The sequence below is a fragment of the Equus przewalskii genome, chromosome 16 (assembly GCF_037783145.1).
Source record: "Equus przewalskii isolate Varuska chromosome 16, EquPr2, whole genome shotgun sequence".
In the NCBI taxonomy this organism is placed as follows: Eukaryota; Metazoa; Chordata; class Mammalia; order Perissodactyla; family Equidae; genus Equus; species Equus przewalskii.
Genome location: NC_091846.1, coordinates 78,990,405 through 79,005,208, shown reverse-complemented (window position 1 = coordinate 79,005,208; position 14,804 = coordinate 78,990,405). Strand labels below are relative to the sequence as shown.

Genomic DNA, 14,804 nt, shown 5'->3' with positions numbered 1-14,804 from the left:
GATCTAGACGATTCTTTTTCTATCAGATTATAGGAATTTTCCTTGGTTTTCCAAACATCTTAGCATCCAGAAAGTCCGAGTAGTCTCTGTAGCAGAAGAGGATTGAGAGGTAAAGATACAACATGTGTCTCCACTCAAAGAACAGACTCAGCCAAGCATAAACTGCCCCATGCAGGGTGCATCCCACCTGCTCGGCTCAGTCAGAACACAGGCATCTTTTTATCTCTCTTTGTAACGCCTGAAGACATTATCATTGTGAAAAATTAAAAAGATACAGAAACGCTGCAAGCAGGATTGAAATTCCCTTAATCCTTGCCCCTGTCTCAAGGGCATTCCTGTCTGCAGACCCAACAAGGGTTAATAATTTGGCCTGGTGTTGACTCTGCAGGTCATTAGGGAGCAAGAGTCTGTGAGAAGTGGGCATGGTGGAGGTATGCCCACAGTGGTGGCTAATTTCGTGTGTCACCTTGACTGGACATGGGCTGCTCAGGTTGACATCGTTTCTGGGTTTGTCTGTGAGTGTATTTCCGGGTGGGATCAGCATCTGAATGGCTGACTCAGGAAAGCTGGCTGCTCTTCTCAGTGTGGGTGGGCACCCTGCAGTCTGTGAGGGCTTGAGGAGGACAGAAGGTGGAGGAGGGACAACTCACCCCTCTCCTGCCGACTTGAGCTGAGGCCAGTTCTCTCGTGCCCTCGGGCTGGAACCGCCTCATCAATTCTCCTGGTTCTCAGGCCTTCACACTCAGACTGAACTACACCAGCTTTCCTGGGCCTCCAGCCTCGGATCATGTGACTTCTCAGCCTCCATAAGCATAAAGGACAATTCCTCGCAATAAACTGTCTTTATCCATCTATCCATCATCTATTTACTGCTATATCCATCTATACGAGATTCTGTATCTATCTTTGAATACATAGATATTTATAAATCATAGATATATCTAATCTGTATCTATATGTCCTATTGGTTCCATTTCTTTGGAGCGCCCTGACTAATTACTCATGTAGGGCCTGGTAGTTTCTTGACCCTTACAAGCAATAGGTGGGGACTTGAAAACTGGGACGTGGTCTCTAATGGCGTGAGCTTTAGGTCCATTGCTCTGCCCACATCTGGCTGTAGGAAAGTATATAACTCACCCACATTGAACAAACTTTTATTCTTCATTGAGGTCTGCTGGCATTTTCCAGTGCATCACTTTTCACCTTGTGGGCAATGAGCTGCTGCCTCTCTCTCCAGTCCCACGCATCTCCAGGCACATAGACGTGTGTAAACAGTTGAGTATTTTACATAAATTGTATTAGAGCACGCCTACTTTTCTCAGGCTTTTTTTTTTTTAACTTAAAAATATACCTTAAGGGGCTGTCCCTGTGGCCAAGTGGTTAAAGTTCTGTGTGCTCTGTTTTGGCAGCCTGGGGTTTGCAGGTTCGGACCCCAGGCATGGACCTAGCACTGCTCGTCAAGCCACACTGTAGTGGCATCCCACATAAAGTAGAGGACAATCGGCACAGATGTTAGCTCAGCAACAATCTTCCTCAAGCTAAAGGAGGAAGATTGGCAACAGATGTTAGCTCAGGGCCAGTCTCCCTCACACACACACACACACACACACACATATACATAAACACCTTAGCTGCATTTTTCAGTTGGCTTTCTCGCAGTGCAAATGTGTACCTATAAGATGTGGAAAGCATTCTTTCAGTGCAGGATCTTGTAACGAACAAAATGATGAAATGGAAACAAGTGGTCTTCCCAGTGCTGTGACAGACGTGCAATTTCCTCTGCTTCTGTGCAAACCAGCCAAATGCTCATTGAGTCTCTGACCCCTCCGAGCACAGGGGCGTGTGGCTCAGTAGCCATGGGAAGGGGCATCCGCGTCGGACAAGCTGACTTTGGGTCTTTCTTCAGCTCCTTATCAGCTTTTTGACCTTATGCAAGCGTGTGAGTCTCTATAAGCTTTAGTTTCCTCATGTACTCGACCAGCACCGACATTGTAGGTGCCGTAGGAATTACAGGAGATAATGTATAGCCAGGGTTTACCCCCGTAGTAGGAGCCAGTTTGTGTGCTCACAGACGCTACTTGTTGTCATCACTGGGAAACTGGTGAGACTCTTATCCAAACGACATGTCTGTCTTCGTCCTGCTTGAGGTCCTATTTCATCTCCAGCTTCCCATCACCCATTTCTTGCACTCAGGTCACACTGCCATGGAAAGAGCAGTGAGCTGTCACATGGCTTTCCAATGATCGCCAAGACTTCTCAGCCCCTCGTGGGTGGCCTCTGGAAGTTTGAGCTGAGTTTATTTCTAGGTGCACTTCTATAGGTTTCCTAACTCCTTCTGTACTTCGGCATCAACCATGTTGTCAGAAGGACCTCATGAAGCCCCCCTTTCAGCAATGTCGGGGGGACTGCCAGTCTCTTGGGTATCCTAGCTTAGCTCCACATTGATAACTCTGGGATGCTTTTAGGAGACTCTAGTTATTCTGAGAACTATGCTTAACTTTCAACCAACAGCCCATAATGACATCAGCAAAGTCTACAAAGTGAGGCTATTTCGATGGGCGCCAGGAGCATGGGTGGCAGCCTGGAAACCGACCATGCCACTAGGGAAGACGAGTGGGCAGAACCACCTTCTTATCTGTTCAAGCCTGTGTGTAACTGATTATTAAGGGGGAAGGCCCCAAACAGCTCCTCAGCTTTGTTCTTCAGTTCCATCTACCTTGGAGCACCCATGACAAAGGGGAATCCTGTAGTGTCCCTCAAGCTCCCCCATAGCAAGTTGGTCTGGAATAGTCTATGTGTTTCCCCTTCTCCTCCTCACTGGGCCCTGAACTCCGTCTTGTCTCCAAACACTCTGAGACAACCAGCCCCTTAGAAGCTTCTGTCTCCACAGCTTCTAGATCCCTTGACTTTACTGGCTAAGATTCAGCAAATGCCTCAAGATGAAAAATAGCCCACACTTCTTACACTTCCCCTTCCTCTGGGCTCTGGGTTCCTCCAACCACAACTACCTGGGAACCCTGAACTCCAGTCATAGCCTCTCTAATCCCGTGAGACTCCCAGAAGCTCTCCCTGCCTCCTCAGCCTCTCAGGTCTGCTAAGATTTTCTATTTCTTGGCCTATGATGTTTGTAAATCAGGAAAGGCCTGGAAGCTGACGCAGTGGGGAACACGGAGCTCATCTCAACAAGACTCCCATCTCCACGGGCTTAGACCCCACCTCGAGGCTGCCCCAGTGGCTCTTTGATGCCTTCAAGCTATTTTACGGCAATTTTATTATGTTTTTCTAGATGCTCTCGATGGGAAGGTTGGTCTGCCACAGGCTAACTTGTTGTAATAAGAAGCAGAAGTCCTGAAAACCTTTTACTGGTTATAGCACAGCTGATGCCTGATTGAACAACGAGTTTGTTTTCTTGAGAAAAGAAAAGACGCAATGTCATGGAATGTGAGCGGGTACAATTTGGGCTAAATTACACTAAAAATCTCATAGTTTGGGGGACAGATACTGAACTTCCACTTGGAACTGTTCTCTGCTACAGAGAAGGAGCATGGGAAACACCCCGGTCAGAAGCCCAAGGACAGGCGTGGCCCCATCGAAGAGAAAGTATTGTTGGTGAGCACTTTTCTGTTTCTATTCTTTTGATGCACAAAGACTCTAGGAGGATCTTCCTAGAAAAGACATTAATCCTTCTGGATGCGGGAGACGGAAACATTAGGAGAGAACCCAGACTTGGCTACTTTCTGTATGAAGAACAGAGGCTGGACAACCCCAAAACTACACTAAAAAAAAAAGACCACTGGCACACAGTTTTCCTCACCTCCCAGAACCTCCCCCTTGCCACAACTATTGGACCACCAAACACATAATATAACTTTTTATCAAACAGCACACCAGCTTAAGATCAGACAGCAAGATTTACGAGCCTGCAGGTGGGCAGTGCAGACATCTGAGGACAGCACTCAGGGCAGATCCCAGGCTGAGAAAACCTCTCCTGATGAAAGGCAAAGACCCAGAAAACAAGACAGAACAAAATCTTCATGTGACATTTAGGGACATTTTTTCTGTACAAAAGGGATAAACCTAATATTTGAGGGAGGAGACTAGCATACTTTTGAACAAGATTAAGTACAGGAAAAGGAAAACATTTTATACACCCACTTTGCACTCGCTCTGAGACATGAGGACAACGTGGAGTCTATGAACTTGAGCTAAAAGATGAGATGATAAGATAGCCGGTTAGATAAAATAGTGCCTGGAACATTTATGGAAGAAATGCAATAAAAGAAATAACGTCTTAGTAAAATTTCCAACAGTGCTGGAATAGAAAAAGCAGAGATGAAGTTGCAGAAAATTGGATCAGTGATGTGGGGGATGAAAGTAAAGAAAATGAATAAAGAAGTGAAAACTGAAAAAAGGAGATAGGTTCAGAAGACACAAAACAGAGGCTAAACATACAAATAACTGGGATGTTTGAAGCAGAAAATAGAATAAATGAAAGAGACACAAGAGTCAAAGCTCTAATTTAAGAAAACATTTTTGAGCTGAAGACCTGAATCTGTAGTTTTACGTGATATACCCTACTCTAAATAAAATAAATAAAAAGAAACTTACAGCTAGAGACAGCCCAGTAAAATGCTTGATTTACAAGCATAATCAATTTTTATATGCAGCCAAGTAGATAATAGTAAAATATTTCAAATGCAGACACATCAGGCTGGTTGCAATGTGAGGGTCCCATGAAGATACAGTAAAGCAAAAGGGACCACAGGATTCTGATATTTAAAAAGTTGGGAATCAAGAATTTGTTGTCCAGCTGAGTTATTGTTCATGGGGGAAGGCAACAGAAACATATTCCTACTTAAGTAAGAATTCAGGAAGTATACTGCCATATATTATTCCTGAAAAATCACTCAAATATATAGATTAGCTAACTCAAAGAAGAATGAGTAATGACTCAAGATAGGAGCATGCTAATGTACAAGGAACGGTGGTAGATACTGCATCCATCCATACGTAGGACTAAACACCAGCAACGAGGTAACTGTAGTTCTTCTGAAACTAATTTGTTGATTAAATGCAATACGAATCTATTTCAACTGCATTTGTTTAGGAAAACAAAATGTTTCTTGACTAAAAGACATTTTTAGGAAAGTAGGGATAGAAATAGATTGCTTCTAATAAAGACTGACCACATCAAACCAATAATCAGTCGTGTAGTTAATGGCAAGAAGGGGGAGGATCCCTGGTAAAGTCAAAGAGAAGATAAGAATGTCTACTCTCCCCAGTATTACTTATGGGGGAATACAATGTTATCCTCATTTTTTTTTTTTTCAGAAAATACGATTATCTACTTAGAAACCCAGAAGAATCAAAGGAAACATATTAGACAAACACATCGATTGTAAAGTGGGTAAAAATATGAATCTTTCATTCACAGAAAAAAATGCAAATAGCTTCTTATTGTGGTAAAAAAAACCACGTAACATATAATTTACTCTCCTCACCATTTTTAAGTATACAGTCCAGTGTGCAAATAGCTTTAATATATGAAAAGAAGCTCAACTTCACTATAAGAGAAAAGCAAGTTAAAACTACACAGAAACCATCTTCTACCTCCTGGGCAGGCAAAGATCAAAGTGTGATAACGATGCGTTGATGAGAGCTGGCGTGAGTGTGAAGTCCTATAGTTTAAAGAGGGCAATATGGCAATAAATAGACACATTACAGACGCGTTTTCCTTCTGACCCAGCAAATACACTTCCAGGAATTTACTCAGAGATACCCATGAGTGTGAAAAATGATATTATTTTTCAAGAGCTGTTTGAAACAGCAAAGGATTGGGAATAAACAAAATGTCCATCAGAGGGAACTGGCTAAAGATACAATTGCAAGCAGTTGCTGGATGCTGAGCAGCAGATGCAGAAAGCTGGAAATAGCGTCGCCATTACTCTACCAACAAGAAAAAGCCAATAATCCATAAACATGACTTTTCTTGGACCCATCAGAGCCCTGAGGATGCAGGTCAACCAACTAACCTGAAATCTAAGGATAGAGACGTGCCTGCCAGGAGAGACAAGACGTGAGCTTCGACATCCCTGGGTCAAAGCACGGAAAGAAGACGGGGCTACCCATGGGTAAGATGGCCGAGAAGAACTCAGCTAAAAGTTTTAAATTGCCCAAGGCTGAGTGTGGGCTAATGCAAGAGTAGAAAACCCACAGGAGTCACAGAGCCAAGGGGAGTTTGCACCCACCTGCGGGCTCTCCTGTATATTCCTTTACTAGGATCCCATGAGGAAGACTGACAAAGCTCCGCTCATGGGGTGGGTTGCAGGAGAGGAATGCCTGCCAATGCAGGTGGAGCAGACAGCCTCACCTGGACCCTTCTCCAAGACAGAACAAGAGCCACAACCGGAGGGGAAAAGGGCAACAAACCCTGCCACTCCCAGGGCACAGATGAGACGGCACTGCAGCTGAGGAAGGGAAAAGCACCACCCTCTACCCCTGGGTGAGGAGCAGGAAGTCATCTGAGTCTGAACCGTTAGAGATTTCCCACTTCCCAGAGAGAAAGGGTTACTGAGAGCTCCCCTCCCAAGAGCCAGGGAGGCCGCGCCTGCCAAGACGGGTCGGCATCAGGGCAACAGAGCCGGTCGGCGACTCTCAGCACCAGGCTGTCAGGTACCACGTGGCAAGCCCAGCGGTCTCCCGGGGGGAGAGGCCAGCACGTGGAGGGAGAGCCGCTGGGGCCACCGTGAAAAGGGAGGCCTGACTGAGAATGAGGTGACACTGAGAAAAATTCTCTGGCAAGGGAGGCCCCACTCTCTCCAGGAAAGCTAATCGCTTCACAGTTACGCACGGTGTGTTCACCAGGGCGGGAATCCTGGGGAACACCTTGAATTCTGCCTAACACAAGCTGGAGTAAATAGAAAGTATAAAATAAGAGGCTAATACGAATTCAAATATACCAGAAATTACAATAAAATGTCATGACATCTAATTATAAGGCTTATTCCTTTGCAGCTTCTCTTTTTCCATAAAGTACTTTTTCTTATACACGTAATCTGAGTGTATAATCCATATCCATATCTCACACTGGTCATTTTACACTGTTAGGAGCAATTTCTGTATCGTCAAATAGTTTCAAAAAATGCCAACAGGTTTATTTATTATAATTTATGAAATAGTTCTGCTACTGCCTTTTTACCAATTTTCGGCTACTGTAAGTGGATTATCATGTAAATTTTCATGTATGTTCTTGAGCTTTTTTCCTTAGGAAAAATTCCTGAGAGTGGAATTAGTGGGTCAGAGTTTACTTTGGATGGCAGAATATACGGCAAAATTCCCTTCTAAAGACATCCATGCCCTCAACAACGTATGAAAGTACCAGTTATACTGCAACCTTGAGTGCCCCAGGAATGACCAATTTTGTCAGGAAATAATCACTTCGTATTTTTAAATAACATTTCATCAACTGAACAGAAATTCACAGAAATGGAAAAATAATACCACTTCTCAAGACATGGGAGGTTCTACTCTCGCCTTAGCTTTGGAAAATTCGCCGGGGTGGGAGCTCCTGAGAGAGCTCCCAGAGAAGCCCCCTCTGCTGCCCCTGTGCTCCCAGCCCGGGTGTGTGTGTCAGGCCTTGGTCTTCAAGTCCTTCAAACCAGACAGCTCCAAGGAGCCATGAGGCACCTGGGGGACAGGCCCTCGCCTGCAGCATTCATCTTTTTCAGGTACAAGCCATCAGTCTGTTAAATCTGCAACCCTTCCCCCATCGTTTCAGGAGATCTGTGGTCCACACTCCCCCGGGCACCGTGGCCACTCGGGGGATCTCAGCCTCCCTGACGCACGGTTCCTCTTACCCATGGCTTTCTTCTTCCCCAGATCCAAGAAACCCAGATTCATTCAAGCTTTCACTCTATATTGGGACACTTTCTAAACCTAGCTGGATTCCGTTTATAACTTTTTTCTCTTTTTTATGACCCAATTTTTCCTAATTCCAATGGTTCTTTTACCTGTCTGTTTTCCAGCCCTCCCCTTTTTATAAGGAAACAAAAATGTGAGGTGGCCATTCTCCTCTGTCGATTAGTGTGCATCAGCCCGAGCAAATTCTTTCTGAATCTAGGTTTCCTTGTCTGAATAATTATGAGATTTGAAGGAACAGAAAACGGCAGTAACATTCCATGAAATCTGGAAACGAAATGCCCCCATCCGCCATGAACACATCATGGAAGCAGGCATCTTCCAGAACCTTCCAGCACTGCAGGCGCCCTGCTGGAACTCCCCCTTCTCAGCAGAGCTAGGAAGCATGCACGTACTTACGGGAGGAGGGCGGATGGCTCAGGCGGGGCTGTGGCTGTCTGGGAACCCTCAGCTGTGGAGTAAAAGTCTTGGGAACAGCTTCCATCTCCTCTCAGATGGGTGCAATTTGTAATCCAAATCCAGATCGACCTTTCTCGATGTGTTGGTCCGGGTTAATTGTTCCTGGGTTGAGAGATTGATAAGGAAGCCAGCAAGATTCAGCTGGTGTAGTCACTGGGCTGTGAGGGACCTTTTTTTTCTGTTTCTTCTGGATTCTAGCATCCTCAAGGATCAAATTGTCTAAGAACCAATGACAGGACCAGCCTTCTTCAGAGAGGGCACCTCAGCATGGGCCCAAACCTCAAACCTGAAGAAACTGGTCTAGATACCGGGAGAAGAAATGGGTCACAAAATACGGTAAAGAGTCCTTCCATAAGGGAACATGGGATCTGTGAAGAGCTGGTGGAAGAAAGGAAAGATTTGGCCTTGCTTAAAGAACACACAGGTCTGGCTGACCCATCTCCATTCCAGAATGGGTTCTTGGTGGGCGGGAGCTTGGCATGGGTCATCCATCTCTTCATCACATCCTCTAAGCTTCTTCTTTTCCTCACATCGTACAGACACCTTAGGAATTTCACACTGAGGAATGTCCAACGTGTTTTGTCCTTCGAAGAACTGTTCATTTTGTGCACACTGCCCTTGATCTGTATTATGCAGTGAGTTCCAACTTGGTGTGTTTTTGATTTCCTCCTGATCACCCTCCATGGACAGCCAGCTCCGGAAATGTCAGAACGCCACACAGGGTCTTGTCTTCCAAAGCCATGCATGTCTGTCTGTCACTGGTAGCTTCCTCTCCCTTGAAGGTACTTTGACCTGAGACGGCCGTACGTGGGGCACTTCTGTCCTCTGTCCCAGGGTGAGCTCTGCTTCTGCCCCAGGGCCGGTGAAGCGAGCACCGCCGCCCGTGCTCCTCCCGCCCGCAGAGCATTCCTCTCCACCCGTATTCCCGCGGGAGGCTGCTCAACCTCTGCTCCTGTGTCCGTGACAGCTCTGCTCTTCAGAAGACTGGAAATCATACCGGGGGAAACACCTTCTTTACAAAAAATAACCTAGTTCTTTATAAACACATCATTTTGTTCTAAAAAAAAATAAGCGTTTGCAGAGATGATTTTAGCTCTGGCGTTTTGTCCTGAAGGCGGTGAGCAACTGAACAGTCAGACACTCAGAGCTACTTCCCTTTTCTCCCACATACTCCCCATCCTGTAAACGATGACACGGTTCTCAGGTGGGTCAGATGGGTCCCGGGTACCTAGGACCGGGTGGCTCTGCAGTGCTCCCAGCTCCCCAGGCAGGGGTGGGGGCCGGGGCCTCGCCTGGTGGCTGTGTCCTCTCTGCTGTTGCCCCCCTCGGCCTGCACGGGGCTTAAACACGGACTGGGTGAGCCCTTACCCACTAATGCCTTTCAAGGCGGTGACTTGATCAGTTTTTTTCTCTCTGCGTCCTTTAAATAAACAAGTAAAGAGAAAAGAAAAAAACCTCAAACTAAAAGGCAGAAGGTGGCCTCACCTTGCAGGTTCGAGTCTCAGGGATGCTGTCTGTGTGGAGCCCGGTCAATGCAAGGCCTTCTGGGGGCACGTGACTCAGTTTGGTGAACTTGGCATGGAAAACAGAAGAAGGCAGGATTCTTTGAGAGTGTAGAACCCATTCCCAAAATTGGTTGGAACCAGTGCACGTTGGGTACGAAGGACTGGAAACATGAGCTTTCATACTGAAATAGATGGGGAGCCTCAGGGAGGAGACAAATGTCTCGGGATGTGGGCACACAGCACCTGCCTCAGGTGTGCATCCATGAGGACCAAAGGGCAAGCCGGAGGAGATGCTTTCGTTTCTTGACAACGTCAACCTGACAGGTGGCTCTGGGCCCCTCATGCCTCCAAACTCTCTGCGACTTCCCGTGAGTGGCTGAGAGGGTGGCTGGGCGGCAGCCAGCTCAAGTCCACTATGCTGGACACTGTGGTCGGGCGGCGCTGTGGTGATGGCAGGGCCTGCAGAGCGAAGATCAAAGATTCGATAAGTGTGAGGAAGTTATTTTTGGTAGACAAATGTATGTTTCTTCCTTAAAAGAAGGTTAAGTCAATAGTTACAGAGAAGAGGCCTTCTTGAGTGAGAGAGCATCATTTGTTCAGGACAATGATGCATAAATGTGCAGAGCTCGTGGAAGCCTTCAGAGTTTCAGAGCAGCCACAGCTTCTAGCTAGATCCACGGCAAACAATAAAACATTTCAGGCAGGGCTGCAGAAATCCACAGCCAGAGAGGGAAGGATTTTGCTTAGGCAACTATGCAGGACGTCCCTCAAGCTGTGAAGAGCTCAGGAAATGCAAGAAAATCAAAGATGGCAAAATTATCATTGTTTTTAAGGAGATCTTTGGATGACTATCCACCAACCACACTATCTGCAGCCAGGCAGGGCCCTGGAAGAACGTGCAAAGGTCTACGGGGAGAAATACTGGAGAAGAGGCTCCACTTCCCAGAGCAGCAAGAACGATAGAATACATGGAATAATTTACAAGAAAACTGGAAATGCTCCTGAAGGCACAGAGCAAGCTTGAGCAAAGGAAGAGGGGAGCACATTGTTTTACACAGGATGGTGCATAGATCCCAGAGATGCACGCCCTTTCTGAGTTAATCTAAAATTTAATGTGATTCCAGTAAAAACACTAGAGGCTCCTTTTTTGGGGCGGGGAGCGTGTGGAGAACAAGGTAAGCAGATTTATATAGAAATATAAACACCCAAGACTAACTAAGAATAAGGAAAAAGGAGTGAGTGTGATCGGTTGTAGCAGATAGTCAACCGTATCATAGAGATATAATAACTAAATACCGTAGCGTTAGTGCCTGAGGAGACAGATGCACGATGGTCTGGAAAATCTAGAAAGAGACCCAAAAACGGATAGGAAGTTAGTGTGTGATAAAGGTGGCATTTCAAATAAGTCAGGGAAAGATGGATTATTTAACAGTTTTAGTGTTGAACCAACTGAGTGGCCAGCGGTCCTACCTTTCACTAGATTAAAATTTTTGGTAGATAGAAATTTTAGACATAATAAACGAAATCACAAAACTAATAGAATAAACCACAGGATATTTTTTAAAAAGATAATATCAAAGTAAGAAAGTCTTTGTAAGTGACAGAAACTGGTAAAAGAAAAGATTGATCAACCTGACTCTCAAATGCGTAACATTTGTGAATGAAGCTCCCCACTCGCAGACAAAATGAAAAGACAAAGGACCAATTGGGAACAATATTTGCAACTTATTTCATTAAAAGGTCAATTTCCTTAAGAAATAAAGAGCTCTTACAAGTCAATAATAAAAAAGATTCCCAACTCAATGGAAATGTTCAGGGTCCGTAAGTGGTGAAATCACAGAAAAGGAAACATGAATGCACCTTCAATATTTGACGCCTCATCAGAGAAATGCTAATTACAGCCAAAACAATGTATCATTTCACCCTTCAGACTGGAAAGGGACAAGGAGGGTGCAGAGGGACAGGAACTCTTGTACAAAGTGGAGGGAGTGTAAATCCGTACAGCTTCTATAAGGAACAGTTTGACGATATACATTCAAGTTAAAAATGCTTGTGAACTCCTAACAGCAATTTCTCTCTTAGAAATTAGTCTCTCAGGTATCCTTGTGCATGTTGTCCATTTTTTGTTATTTCACAATTTTGGAAAACTAGATCAACAATAGAGAATTGGTTCAACAAACTACAGTTTATTCATCCAAGGGACTTAATCTATGTAGTCATGAAAGACAATGAAGAGTCTCTCTGTGGACCCTGATACGGCGAGGCTTTGAAATAATCTCAGGTCAGACATACTGTACTTTAATATACTACTATTTGTGCATAAAAGTGGAGAAAAGAATAAAAACATATTATTTGCTTGTATAAGGTGCACATTCATGAAACACCTCTGCCGGGAGAGGTGAGCGACTGTGACATGGGACACACCCAGGGAGAGGAAGTGAGCGGCTAGGGCAGAGACGAGACGTGAAGGTCCTTCAACTAGGTACTTCCACACTCCATACCCACCCTCCAAGACCTCCTCCCCCTTTCCTCTGTGTTACGTTTTCTTGTATTTCCAGAGTCTTTATTTCTCACCCCACGAGACTATATTATTCTGAGGAATGGTAGTAAATCGTCCTGATCTTGGAGTCGCCCTGTCTCCACTGTGCCTGGAATGCTGACAGGCAAATAGTTGGTACGCAGTGAAATATTATTGGAGGAAGAATGTAACTCTCCTTCTGTTTTCTTGTCACTGAGGTTTACCGTGAGCTCACGTGCTCCCCGCAGAGAGGCTCCAGGCACTGGGGAGATGAGCACTGGATGTTTCTCCACCTGAATTCACCTTTCACGACCTTAGCGATGGTTTTGCCCGGATGGAGATCAAAAGAAGATCTGGTGAAGATGCTCCATGTGCCCGAGAGTGTGGCCCAGCCACAGCTGAGAATCCCGTTTCCTGTTTTCCGTCCTCCCTGGGTCCTCACTCAGCAGGTAGTCACGGGGTGGACAACAAGAGCGTGGCGGCCCCTCTCTGGGGATTTTGTCATCTTTGTGCCTCTGTCAGGGTCTTTCGTGACCTTTAGCTCGGCATTGCAATAACTCTGTGGTTCGGGGCAGAGTCGGCAGCTGCACTGGAAGATGCTTCTCCAGGAATGACTTCTGTATACAAAGCCATCGTCTCTGACCTTGGTCCTCGCCCTGGCCGAATCGGGGCCCAGATCCCGCACTTTGGTGTGTGCACCGGTCAGCAGTGCTGTTGGTCATATCCCTCTTGGGTTAGGTGTGGCCACAGGACTGGCCTGGCCTGATGTGACGACATGGTGGCCCCAGGTCTGGCCCGTGGAGCTGCTGGGATCACCCCATTCTCCTCACATGAGCCGTGGTCACTGGCGACACGTCAGGGAAGGCTCTGCTAACCGGGCCCCTGAGAGAAGACGAGGGGCAGAGCCCCCCAACCCCAGAGGGACATGCGGCAGGAACAAATACAACCTTTTCTTGGCAGAAGCCACTGAGGCGTGGGGTGTTCCCGCAGAATCGCGGGTCCTGTCCCACGCTGACACAGACCAGCACCTTGAAATGAGAGGGCGGTCAGAGTGACCTGAACCCCGTGGCCTCGCAGGTGGTCTGGTGGCATTGCTGAAGAAGCCCCTGTTGGAGGCTGGAGGGGTGGAGACCCACTCGAGCCAGGGGTGAAAATTGGCGGTAACTGGGGAGCAGAAGGTGTATGAAGCAGCTTGCTGCTTGGGGAGAACAGATCTGGAGGAAGATCGTGACTCCGGAGAACCAGCTGCCTCCCGGCAGGCCTGAGAACCTCAGGGAAGGGCCGTGGAAGTCAGGAGAGGACAGAGCACCCCATACTACGCATCTCGTCCCAACTCCACGTTCAGTGACATCGTACTGACAGCAGGAAACCTTCGGGGTGGGGGCATTCACAGCATAGGAACTGCCCCACAGGCCAGCAGTGATGCCAGCCTGGCTCGACCTGGAATTTGTCCCAGCACAGCTCCGGTCTAAGCCAACCAGGAGGACGTGAGGCCAGCGAAGGTGACAATGGGAGAAACCAGGGGCAAGGGGGCTGGAGGTGTGCACACACCCCCTCCTGCCTTTTCCGGGGCTCTCTACCCTCCCAGGAGTGGCACACCCTCCACAGCCTCCCCCCCATTTCACGGTCCTTCCCACCGAGTTTGAACGGGGCCCTCCCTGCTGACCTTGGGAATGTGCTTTTCCTGGTGACCTCCACATCTTCCCTTCCAGGCCCATTTTAAAGGTGATGGAGGTGCACGTGGGTTTGTCCGGAGGCTGCTGCCATGTGACTCTCCAGCCCCGGGCACCACCACTTTGTGGGGCAGGCTGTACTCACGGGCTTGGAAGGCCCGGCTCAGAGTGCGCGTAGGATCCCTCTCTGGGCAAACAGCCTCTCTGGGCAGCACACTGATTGCTCCTGGTGGGGAATTTTCCTGGGACCAATTTTATAACTGGCCAGACTCCTCCCTGTGCCTCCTTATTAGCTTGTGTTATATTAACTTAGTATCTTGTTAGGACGGCCACCACACGGTGCCATTTTGGTCGTTGACTTACCTGGATGGCGTCCCTGCAGACACTTTTCTAACAGCCACACTCCCCTTTTTTTTTCCTGCCATTGTCGCATTCCCCCTTAGAGAGTTGCGAGAAACAAGTCACCTTGGTTAGGGGATTGTGCTGGGGAGGAGGCTGAAACTTACCTCTCAAATACTCACTTCTTTTCTTTTCAAAATGAACAGAACCATGATTTTTGGCTGTGCATAGTGTTACAATATTTCCTTGTCTCCCTGGCAGCTGTGTGGGGCCTTGTGACCAAGTTTTTTTCCCAATGAAATGTAAGCAGGAGTTACGTGTTGCATGAAACCTCTGTGCAGTCTCTTTGAAAGGGAAAGAGTATGCTTCTTTCTCTCTCCTCTCCATCCCACT

At 46.9% G+C, this 14,804-nt stretch overlaps 1 long non-coding RNA gene across 2 annotated transcripts in view; it reads right to left on the bottom strand.

Moving 5' to 3' along the window:
- Positions 1-14,804, bottom strand: part of LOC103540841 (uncharacterized) — a 636,750-nt gene that overhangs the window by 198,410 nt on the left and 423,536 nt on the right. For both annotated transcript variants that reach the window (XR_011528271.1, XR_011528272.1), the window contains one exon: positions 8,317-10,340. This is a non-coding gene — a long non-coding RNA (uncharacterized lncRNA). The remainder of the gene's footprint in view (positions 1-8,316; positions 10,341-14,804) is intronic.